Below are 12,090 nucleotides of genomic sequence, written 5' to 3'. Positions count from 1 at the left end.
ACATTTGCACCAACGCAAAAGAAGGAAGCTGAACTAAACGGCAAGTGGCTGCGTTGTAAACAGGCTCACGGGGAAGAAGGAGACGGAGGAAGAAAATGGGGAGTTTTGTGGTGTGTCTCTTGCACCAGGAAATGCACAAACAGGTCTAGAGTGAAATTCACACTTTCCTCCCGGACTGGGTGAACCGCTGGATTTGTTAACGATACCGTGAAATTGACACTTGTATATTTCAGAGCCGAAGGGGGGCGGGTGAAGGGAGAGTTTTTCATCCCCCCGTCCTCAATTTTTTTTAATCTAATTTTTCCAACTCCACCTTTGTTGTTATGGGCGTCATCTGCTGCTAGCCAATCCCCTGTCTGGGATCTGCCTGTCAAATTAATGGCAATCCCAATAAGCAAGCAGCTCCTACAGACCAAAAAAAAAAAATTGCAATTAAGTGTTATGAGCTCTCTTGGGGTGGGTGGACCTGCTCTTAGGCCCATAAACGTTAGACAAGGAGGAGGGTTCTACATGGTTTTGCTTTGGCTACCAATGCAGGGATTCCCACAACAGAATTTGCAATTGTTTTTCTGCCCTTTTGCATTAGATACCTTACACAGTATTGGAAAATCTAAAGGGGTTATCACAGATTAATGTCCATTAGTTTTAACATGGTGGTGGTGAGGTGGTAGCTAGGGAAGAGTTAAAGTACATTGGTGTAAACCAGAGAGAAGGTAGGTGAGGTCATATCTTTTATTAGATCAACTTCTGTTGGCGGAAGATACAAGCTTTTGAGCTACACAGATCTCTTCAGGTCTGGGAAAGGAACCAAAATATAATAGTATATTTAGGCCTTGTCTACACTAAGGAATTTAGAATAAAAATCTTATCCTTGTTAACTGGTGGGGAAAAACCAAAATTCTACAATTCCTTGGTGTAAAATACTGCCATTGGTTTTCGGCATGGTTCACTTCCTGCTCTAAAACTGTCATGTTTTGTCACCGAGGTGTGTGAAACAGCTGCTGTGTTTCACCCAGAGGCTAGCTGCCTTTTAAAGTGATCATTTTGGGTGAAACCTTAAAACCGTCGGTCTTGTCTGTTCTGCATAGGATGGGCCAAAATTTTAAATGAGGTGAAGGCCCCTTTCTTGGTGGATGCAACTTGTGTACACACACATATGAACCTGCTTGTGTGTGTGTGTGTGTGTGCCGTTAGATGAAGAATGGCAGACGCACATCTTAATTGAGGCTAGAGCTGGGCTGGAGATGATCTTCCCATTCATGATTGGTTTAGAAGCTTTAAAAAAAATTCCATTCACAAATTGGGAAGAAGAGTCTAAATCTCCAATTTTCATAAACCAATAATCTAAAAAAAATCACTTTAAACCTTTTTTAGTCTTTTAAAACTTTTTTAGGATTACTAACATTTCTAACTGAAAAATCATTTTGAAACAAAATGGAGCCTTTACATTTAGACGCTGTCGAAACAGAACGTTTTGTCAGTGTCTAAACTTTATTCAAAAATGTTTGGAATTGTGAAATTCATCAAAATCAACCCTGGCCCAGAGACAGCTTCGGTTCCCACAAACTGACATTTCACTGGAAAATTTCTGATATCTGACACCACAGTTCATTGTAGGCGTGAAAATGTGAGTGCGTGATGTGTGCTAGCAAAGGGATGGCAGACCACTGAAAATTTGGCCCTAAAAATGCTGTGAAACTTTAGTTAAAACAGAGGATTCCCCACAATATCCTTTGGCCAAAATTTCCCCTTCCACAATTTTGCTGCATGTTGCAATGAAGTTGACTAGGTGCACTCCACCCCAGAGGTGGCTGCATTTTAGTAGTGCTCTCTCTACCGATATAGAGCTAGATGTGCAAAGAAAGGTGCTACATGAATGTAAGATTCATTTTATTTCTTGAGTATTTTAAAAAAACTACCAGTTTTAAAAGCATTTTCACACTCATTTCAGCCATTATACTGGCAGGTGATAAATGTCGAGTCTGATTAAAGGTAAGGCAAAAACAGCACCATTTTCCATCGTAGACTACCAGGCCTGTAGTTAAATCAGCCAGATCCAGGGCCTTGATCCTGTACAGAACTTTAAGCATCATAGGGCTCCACCATGCAGAGCTCACTACAGGATCAGGATTTTTACTTTTGGTGTCCATAACTCTACTGCAACAGAATGGGCCAGGGTGAGGGAATCCAACTCAGAACCAAGAAACTCCACAGTGCTATTATCTTCTTTGTTGTTGCCTGTGGACAGCAGGGAACTAAACTACCAAAACTTAGTCTTTGCGTAGTGGGAAAGCGATTCTTACTACAGGGAGAAAAGGACCTCAGAGTATAGATTGGGGAATTATTTAATATTTGTACAGTGCTTTGAGAATGCAAAGTCCTATATAAGTACTGCAGTTACCGGGGAAACAAAGAGCTGAAATTACATGAGCAGAGATTGTGTATTGTGGCCCAGGACCCCACTGTGCTAGGCACTGTACAAACATAGAACAAAAAGATGCACCAAGAGAAAATCATGCAAACACTTATGTGTTTGCTTAAAATCTGTAACATGGTAAGAAAGTTTCGGAAGCTCATCGCCATGGGTCTCTTTTGATGATATAGGCCTAGTGTTCCTAGCCCATTTGATTAGTGTGGGTATTAGGGTAACTGTTCTCTGTGAAACGCGACTGCTTTTCTTAATTAAATGTGAGGGCAGCATGGCCTAGTGGGTAGTGCAGTGAACTAGGAGGCTACCTGGCTTCTATTTAGAACTGCCACTTTCCCTACTATGCGGCCTTGGGCATGTTATGTCCTTTTGCCTCTCTTTCCCCTTCCGCTCCTAGCCTGTCTTGTCTATTGAGACGGGAGCTCTTCGAAGCAGGTGTTGTCTCTGACTATGTGTTTATTTGGTGCACAGCCTCCCGGAGAGAAAACCTGGATTTGTGCTGGAAATGGCCCAACTTGATTATCATACACATTGTAAGGAGAGTGATCACTTTAGATAAGCTATTACCAGCAGGAGAGTGGGGTTGGGGGAGGTATTTTTTCATGCTTTGTGTGTATAAAAAGATCTTCTACACTTTCCACAGTATGCATCCGATGAAGTGAGCTGTAGCTCACAAAATTTTATGCTCAAATAAATTGGTTAGTCTCTAAGGGGCCACAAGTACTCCTTTTCCGTTTGTATACACTCAATATTAGAACATGAGAACTGCCACGCTGGGTCAGACCAATGATCCCGCTAGCCCAGTGTCCTGTCTTCTGACAGTGGCCAATGCCAGGTGCTTAAGAGGGAAAGAACAGAACAGACAAACATTGAGTGATCCACCCCTGTGGTCCACTCCCAGCTGCTGGCAATCAGAGGTTAGGGACACTCAGACCATGGGGTTGCATGCCAGCCCACCCTGGCTAATAGCCATGACGGACCTATCCTCCATGACCTTATCCAGTTCTTTTTTGAACCCTGTTACAGTTTTGCCCTTCACAACATCCCCAGGCAATGAGTTCCACAGGTTCACTTTGTGTTGTGTGAAGAAATACTTCCTTTTGCTTGTTTTAAACCTCCTGCCTATTCATTTTATGGGGTGACACCTAAGTTCTTGTGCTATGTGAAGGAGTAAATAACACTTCCCTATTCACTTTCGCCACACCAGTCAATATTTTATAGACCTCTATCATATCCCTCCTTAGCCATCTCTTTTCCAAGCTGAAAAGTCCCAGTCTTATTAATCTCTCCTCACACGGAAGCCATTTTCATACCCCAATCATTTTTGTTACCCTTCACCGCACCTTTCCCAATTCTAATATATCCAATTCTAAGGGTTCCTATAAAAAGAACAGGAGGACTTGTGGCACCTTAGAGACTAACAAATTTATTTGAACATAAGCTTTTGTGAGCTACAGCTTACTTCATCGGATGATAAAGTAATGTAGGGTTCTTACATTACTCATATATTATATTACCCATGTATTGTACTGTTCCCCCACATTGTAAACAAAGGACTGCTCCTGCAATCAGATCCATGCTATTGGACCCCAGCACCCATGTGGCGTTCTGTTGACTTCTCGGGGGCTGCCTGTAGGCCCCAGGCACCGCCCATTTGGGTCCATTTGTAGGATCAGGGCCAAAATTTGGCCAGAACTACCATCCAAGGCACCAGTTCTGCAACCATGTATGCACATGGCTAACTTTATTTATGTGAGCTGTTCCACGGGGTTCACTGGCACTGTTCATGTGTGTAAATTTACTCCTATGAGTATGTGTTTGCATGTTGGAGGCCTCTGGGTTCAAAACACTACTCACCTAACGTCGCCCTATTTCAGTCTTTGGGGAAACAGCTCGTTAAACGTCACATCGGGGCCAACTTCAGCATTGTTTTATGGCAACCCCCAACTCCTTGGATTTCAGCTCTGTTTTTCATTGAACATTAGACCAGCCACACTGAGTCAGCCCAAAGGTCCATCTAGCCCAGTGTCCTGTCTTCCAACAGTGGCCAATGCCGGGGGCTTCAGAGGGAATGAACAGAACAGGTCATCACCAAGTGATCCATAGTGATTGAGTATCAGCAGAGGTCATGCCAGTGAGTACAAAATCAATACTGTATATGTTTTATGGCCTGATTTCCCTTTGTCCTTTAAATTCCGCTGCGAGCACCACAAATCTGGGCCCTGCGTAGTTGTTACATTTTGCATTGTTTGCTTTCCGTTTGGTTCGATGCCATAACACTGCTAGAGCAGAGAGATGCCTACAGTTTGCCCAGCTGTGGGTACATCAGTAGCTCCTCAAATCCAAAGCATAAACCAGGGCAGGCTGCAGTCACCCTGCTATTTAATATGAGAGCGTTTGGTGCAAGATGGAGCAGCATATGCTTGGAATGGAGGCCTATAGTCACAGCAGCAAAGGTCACACAGCGGTTTATCCTGTGACATTACATCGCAGTGACTTTACCGCTTCCCTTTATACTCGAGGGAACCCCCTAAAGCTGGACAGATTGCTGGGTGGCGAGGCCCCAATTTACAGATGAAATTTAAAAAAATCTGAAGCGAGTGGATTTATAAAAACATACCACATGTCTCAAATCCGCTGCCCGTTTGTGAACAAGCTGCTTTCTGACTGAGTGAAGCAGGGGAATGAACTGATTTTCCAAGCCATTCAGAGAGCGGCTTGATTCTACAACAAATGAAGCAAGCACTCTGGCTCACTACGGAACCAGTGGGCATCAGACGAAAGGACAGGGCCTGCATCATGAATTGCTTGGTACAAGGGAGAGCAAATGCTGGAAAAGAGAACATTGTCACGGGGGCGGGCGTGTGAAATGGCTTTTGGAAACGCATGGCAAGGGGCAGGATGGCAGCTGAACTCACTGCTCTGGTGTTAGGGATGCCAGGAAGCTGGCAAAGGCACTGTAAATCCGAGTGTAAATGACGATGATGAACACCGGCGGCTACTTCAAAACGCTCTCTCTGTTCACACAATTGCTTTGTCGGGTAATTACAACCCCTCACGGCTAATTCCTGCAAGACTTCCTGCTTCTAAAGAAGGAGGGGCTTGTGGTTAGGACACTGGACTGTGACTCAGAATTTGCAGCACATCATCTTTCTGGGACTCAGTTCTATAAAATGGAGAGGCTAATACTTCCACTGGCTGTCTCCGTCTAATTCGATTGTAAGCCCTTCGGGGCAACGGGCTGTCTCTTACCACAGGGATGTGCGGCATCTAGCACAGTGGGCTCTGAATTTGGTTGGGGCCTCCCGCTGCGCTACTAAATGATCATTCATAAAGCATGTGACCTAGCAGGCCAATCACACCTCAGAAGACCTCGGAGCTGCTCATTTGCAAATCATTCATTGGCTAATTATTTTTTTTTCTTTTTATGGCGAGATACTAGGGGCCCGATTCATCGTTGCTCAGCACCGTTGTGTGGTCACGTCCAGCAGGGCAAAGTAAGTGTCAAATGGAACGTAGGACTGGAAGGGACCTCCTGGGTCATAGGGTCTGATCTGGTAACATTTCGCACTCGCTTTGTCCTGCTGGAAATTACAAGGGGGAGTATGGCAGACAGAGCCCATTACAAATAGACTAAAGGCGAGGCGGGGGGGGAACAATTTGAGTGTAAAAAAGAGAAAAGTCCGCGGGCTTGTCTGTACTAGAAAGTTGTACCTTTTGAGGACAATGCCCGTGCTTTCACCAGGAACCCCACGGCTCTTCTACAGCCGAGTACATTTATTGGAAGGACAAAAAAGCACACAGAGAAAACATGCACAAAACAAGTTCCTAGAGGCATGCTGCAGCCTTAGCCAGGTTGGCATCAGTCTAGCAAGCCAAAGGCTTTCAAACTCTTCTGCAGGGGTTGGGGCCCCTCCTGGGACAGAGAGTCCTGCCCGTCTGCTGCATCAAAAGGGAAGCCCCCTGCTCAAGCCAGCTTTTTAGACTCAAAGCCCTTTCTTTGTTGGAGTCTCTGGAAAACCTAGTGTAGGCCAGTTTAGGAGTGGTGCTTCTCCAGAGCTGTTTACACTCCCCAAACTTACTGTAAGGCCCCACAGATCTAGAGCCTGTGGCCTGCTGTGGATACTGACCATGGGAAGTCCTGCCCCAAAGGGTCTGACAGGCAGCAGCCACATGGTTCCTGATTGGCTCCCTGACCTATATAAACCCAAGGGTCATGCCAGGAAGTGTCCAGGCAATAGTGTGGATCTCTTGTAGTGGCCATGACTGCTCCTGAACTCCTGGCTTGGACCTCAGCTTGTTCTGGACTTTGCATCCTGACCCGGACCCTGAAATCTGACTTGGACTCTGGCCGTTGGTACCAACCCCAGCCTGGAACCTGACTATGAACTTCTCTGCTACTGCTAGCCTTGGGTTTGACCCTCCTCTGACCCTTGGTCCTGACTGCCCTTGTTGGGATCCTGATCGTAATCACCCCGCCCCTTGTATTTAGTTCCTGGAAGAGCTGTGAAAGCCCTCCCCTGTGGAGTAGAACACAGTCACTGTATTTTTCACTCCATGCATCTGATGAAGTGGGTTTTAGCCCACGAAAGCTTATGCCCAAATAAATTTGTTAGTCTCTAAGGTGCTACAAGGACTCCTTGTTGTTTTAGTCAGACCGAAACCATTCCTAAATGTCATACAGCGATCCCCAAAGATATGCCATGGGATTGCAATAGTTGACACAGCAGTTGTATTGGCTTAAAGGTGCTTTATACTGGTATTGCCCTTTCCCACAGGGAATAACTTCACCAGTACAAGTCACCTTTTATATCAGTATCACGGCTTCCAGGCGGGGGGCTGAAATAACTGTTCTGTTTTTTTTTTTTTAAAAATGCCCGAACTATAATAGTTATACTGGTAAAACTTAAGTGTTAACCAAGCCTTTATCTCATCTCTTCTGGAATTTGATTGTAAGCTTTCTAAATTCCTGAATTTAACAGAGAATAATATCCCTTCTGCCAGAGGTTAAAAAGAAGCGAGGACATTATTTATTTGTATTACTGTAGGCTCTAGAAGCCCTAGTCACGGACCAGAACCCCACTGTGCTAGTCGCTGTACAAATACAGAACAAAAATGCATACAGGGCCGGATTCTCTGCTCCCCTGCATCAGATGTGGTCAGTTTCACTAGTCTAAAAACCTCACTGTCCTTTTTTACACCTACTTGACACCAGAACTAATAACTGCCCACGGTGCTGGGCAATGAAGAATTGGGCCCTATACGATTGTGATGCAAATTTCGTAGAGCCCTTTTGGTTGCATCATTAGTAAAGCTCTTTTCTATAAGAGAAGTTGGATCAATGATAAACTAAAGAGACCAGCAGATCATTGGCTGAAAAACACCAGTCATGATGCCAAGTGATTTGTCCAACAGTGTTGAATAACAAAGTAGTAAAAATCCTGCCCTGTTTGTGGATAGTCTGGTAACAAGAAAAAAGCTAAATACACCTAATGGATTAACAGGAAGATTTAATCTCAGGGGAATGCCAAGTAGCACCAGGCAGATCCAAACCCTATTGTGCAAGGCTCTGTCTAAATGAAGTCCCCGCCTGAAAAGCTTACAATCTAAAAATGTGAATTGCGTAGAAGGGGTTGAAGAGAATAAATGATTTCCTGCTAATAATTCACCCTGCTCGAGTGACAAAGTGGTGAGGCAAGACATGGTGCTCGCTGTGGGATCTGCGACACGGGGAGGAGACTTTTCCTGGCCCAGGGTAAAGGAGTTCTGGCTGTTATGATTAATTATTTATCTGCCAAGCAACCATTCTCCCCACTCCTCTTGCTGGGCTCCTTCCTACCTTCCCCTCCTTGCCAGTCATCTCTCCACCACCCCCCTCCCTTTCTCTAGAGGATTGTCCCAACTTGCCTCTCGTAGGCATTGCCTCTTGTCCCACTCACAGCCCCATCCCTGCAACCTGATCTGCTCCTGCTAGCCTGGACTAGGGGCTAGGGTCCATGGTAGTGGATTGGATAACGGGATCAGCGCTGGGGCCAGGGCTTGATCTAAAGTCTTTTCAGGCGCCCCGGGCATCGATGGCACTGAGCAAAGATATGAAATGTTAATGGGTGAAGGTAAAGAACCAGCAGGCGGTTTCAGACGCCCCCCATCAAAGGGCTGGAAGTTTCCTGTCTTGCTCATGGCAGTGGCAGTTGCATGACTTCGCTCTTCTGGCACTGTTGACCGCTGTACTCCTCCCTGTTCTGCACAGAGAAGCAGCGTCCGCCTCCCCCTTTCTTGCCCCAGTTGCTTCCCTCCCTACTCTGGTTCCCTTACTGACAGCACTAGAGAGATCCTCCTACTCCCTGCCTGGCTGCTCTTCTCCGTCAGCTGGCCTGCAGGGCTCTATGCCAACTTCTCCCCGGCCTCTGCCGCACATGCGTGCCACCCACCCTCCCACTGGGCCCCAATGGGAGGGCTGGGGCGGGACCTGGCAGCAGACAGGAGGTGGAGCACAGAGCCAGGAGGCAGGGGCATTCTGGTCTGGCTGGCAGAGCCAGCACTAGGCATGAGCAGATTAAGCAATTGCTTAGGGCTCCGAGCAGCTCAAGGGGGCCCCCTATTAATTATTAGTATGTGTTGTGTTGTGGTGGGGTGGGGGAATATTCCTGTTAGGGTCCCCAGTGGGCTAGCCCCATATCTGATGCTTGCTGCAGGCAAACCTCCCCCCGCAGCCTCATGTCCCAGATCTTCTCTGTCAAGGTGCCCTCTGGAGGATCAGGAAACCCCCAGGAACCTCGGTGACCTACAGCTTGGCATGAGCTGGCCTCTGAAGGGTGGATTGGCTTCTGCTGCTGGCAAGGATCTTAGAGACATCACTTCCTGGGAAAGGCAGCTGGCGAGTCTGACTCTTAGGAGGAGAGAGAGAAGCAGGGATTTCTGGGTGGGAGGAAGGGGGGAGGGAGACACTGACAAGTGTCTGAATTGATACAGAGTGGTCTCGATGGGGAACAGCACACTGGGCAGCCTGGCTCTCTGGTCACAGACCGGGTCCGACCCGAGGTCCATTTAGCCTTCCAATATCCAGGCTCTGAGAGTGGCCAGCAGCGGCTGCTTCAGAGGAAGGTGCCAGAACCCAGCGTGTGGGAGAGTCCGCCCCCGCACCTTAGATTTCATCCTGATCTCTACTAGTTAGAGATCGGCTTTAGCCCTGATGCCCAAGGTTCAATACCCCTTCCAGAATTGTTATCGTTAAAGTGAAGGGTGTAGGGCCATGTCAGCTCCGGGACAAGAAAGGAGATAATTTAAAAAAAAACCCAAAACCCTCTCTGAAAAGACAATTGGACAGTTGCAGGGTGTAGAGATGGAAAAGTTCTACTTCATGATGATCATTACAATAGCGTCTAGAGGTCCCAGTCAAAATCAGGAGCTCCGTGGTGCTCGGCGCTGTACGGGCACCTAGCAGTCACCCCTGCCTTGAAGATCTTACAGTCTAAATAGTCAAGACAGACAAAGGCAGTAGCATTATCCCTGTTCGACACAGGGGGAACTGAGGCACAGAGACCGCAAGATCCTGCTCCTGCCAAGAGGCTCGTGCGGCTGGACCCCAAGCACTGAGGGTGACTTCATGGTAACAAAGGCAGGGTCTGTGCTGACCAGCTGCCCGCTTGACTCTGCATCTGCTCTTCTCTGCTGATTAATCCGGACTCCAGAGGGCCGCCCCTGCATAGCCCAGGTGGCGGGGCCTGCAGGCCGGTGCAGGGGTTTGGCAGAGAGGCTGAGGCATGGGGGATCCCGCAGGCAGAGCCCCTGGCCCCAAAGGGGATGGAACGCAGCAGCTGGAGCTGGAGGCAGCCCCAGATGCAGGCTGACCTCCTTGGGCTTTGGCGGGAGTCCAGCGTTGAGCCCCTGGGCGCTGGACATAATTAAGCAAAGCCTGTGCAGTAGAGAGGCCCAGGGCCGTGCACGGGGGCTGCATGAGCTCCCAGTGCAGGGGAGAGAGGCACACGCTCGCTCGCTCTTTCTAGGTCAAGGTTGAAGGAAATAGTTGGAGCTGTGGAGAGGGTGGGGGACAGCTCCGAGCGCATCTGTCGGCTGTATGAAAGCCGGCCTCCGCCTCCACCACCCACGGGGAGTTGCCAAACCCCAGCCAGGACCCGCCACCCTCCCGCCGGCCCTTGACGCCTGCCACAATGACTTAGAGGCCACGGTGAGGGGTGCAGTAGGAAACACAGAGCAGCACAAAAGGGTCCGATCCGGAGAGGTGCTGAGCTGCTGTGTCTCCTGTTGAAGTTAGGGGGAGCTCAGCACTTTTCAGGATGAAGCCAGGCCTATTAAAACTCCAGGGTCTCTCCCCTCTTCCCTCCCCCCTCTAAAACATGCAACCGTCCCTCAACTCCTTGATTTGTTTTGGGTTTTTTTCCTGCTCTGAAACCTCCCTTCCTTAGACTCCCCCCACCCCTGCACCAGTGGAGCCTTTGATCTTCTCAGGTCCCCCCTCATGTAGCTAGACTCCTTCCCTCCCTTGCACCAACAGTGGACCCGACTTCCCCCGACTCTCCGCATCTCTCTGCTGTATCCCCTCCCCGCCCCCCCCCCCGGGCTCTAGGCCTCAGGCCACCTCGGCCCGGGGGCACTGCTGGATGTGTAAATAGCCATGGGTGGGCGTCCTTCCCTCTAGCCAGGGGGAGCCCCACAGGAGGTGAGGAGCGTTAAGCGGCTGGGCTGGGATAAAGGCAGACCTGAGTTTGGCAACCCAGTCCTGTCTGACTTTGGACAAGTCACCAAAGGTCACGTGTTCCCAAAACGACCTTGGCATTTAGGGCTTGATTTAGTCTCCTAAGTCACTTATGGCAATGGGAAAATCACTTAGCCCTTGTCTACGCTACAGATGCTTTGCCGGTTTAGCTGTCTTGGCAGAGCCGCCTGATGCAGACACACTTGTATGCGGACAGAAGGAGTTTTTCTGCTGGCAGAGTAACACCCCCGCGATGTTAAGCTATGTTGCCAGAAGCATTCTTCTGCAGCATAACTGTGTCTGCCCCCGGGTTTCTGCTGGGTTGGCTGTGGGGGGGTTGCACACTGGAGTGTAGATGGGGCCTTAGGCATTTTTGACCATTTTATCCTTAATTTGTCTGTGCCTAAGCTCCTTGTTTGAAAGATTTGGGGTAACAAACTCCGCCTCTCCTGCTCTTTGTCTGGTCACACACAGAGTTTGTCCTGGTATAACTATCTCTGTGAGGCACATGATGGCTTTTTTTTAACCACTGTAGTTAAACTGGTGTAACCCCTGGTGTGGATGGAGCTAATTTGGTATAAAGGAGTCCTATACCAGTGTAGCTCATTCCCATTCCTGTATGGGAAGGGGAATAGCGATCCCGATGTAAGCACCTTTATACCACGATAACTTCGGCCACATGAGGAGTGTTGTGTGGCTTAAACGAAACTGGAATAGTTAAAGCTGTTCATGTTTGGTGTGTTGACAAGCTGTAACCGGGTCGGCCGCCATCTGTGCTCCCCTCACGGCCTGGAGTCACTACAGGCAGCCTGCCTCAGTTTCCCCTCTTGGACTGTTCAAATAAACTTCATCCAGCATTTTTTTTTTTTTTGGGTAGTCAGAAATACCCTTCCTTGGGAACTGGGTCTAATAAAAATAAAATAAACTCCAGACAAAGCTCACAATC

The sequence above is a fragment of the Lepidochelys kempii genome, chromosome 27 (genome assembly GCF_965140285.1).
Source record: "Lepidochelys kempii isolate rLepKem1 chromosome 27, rLepKem1.hap1, whole genome shotgun sequence".
Taxonomy (NCBI): Eukaryota; Metazoa; Chordata; order Testudines; family Cheloniidae; genus Lepidochelys; species Lepidochelys kempii.
Note: the sequence above shows the minus strand (reverse complement) of the source record.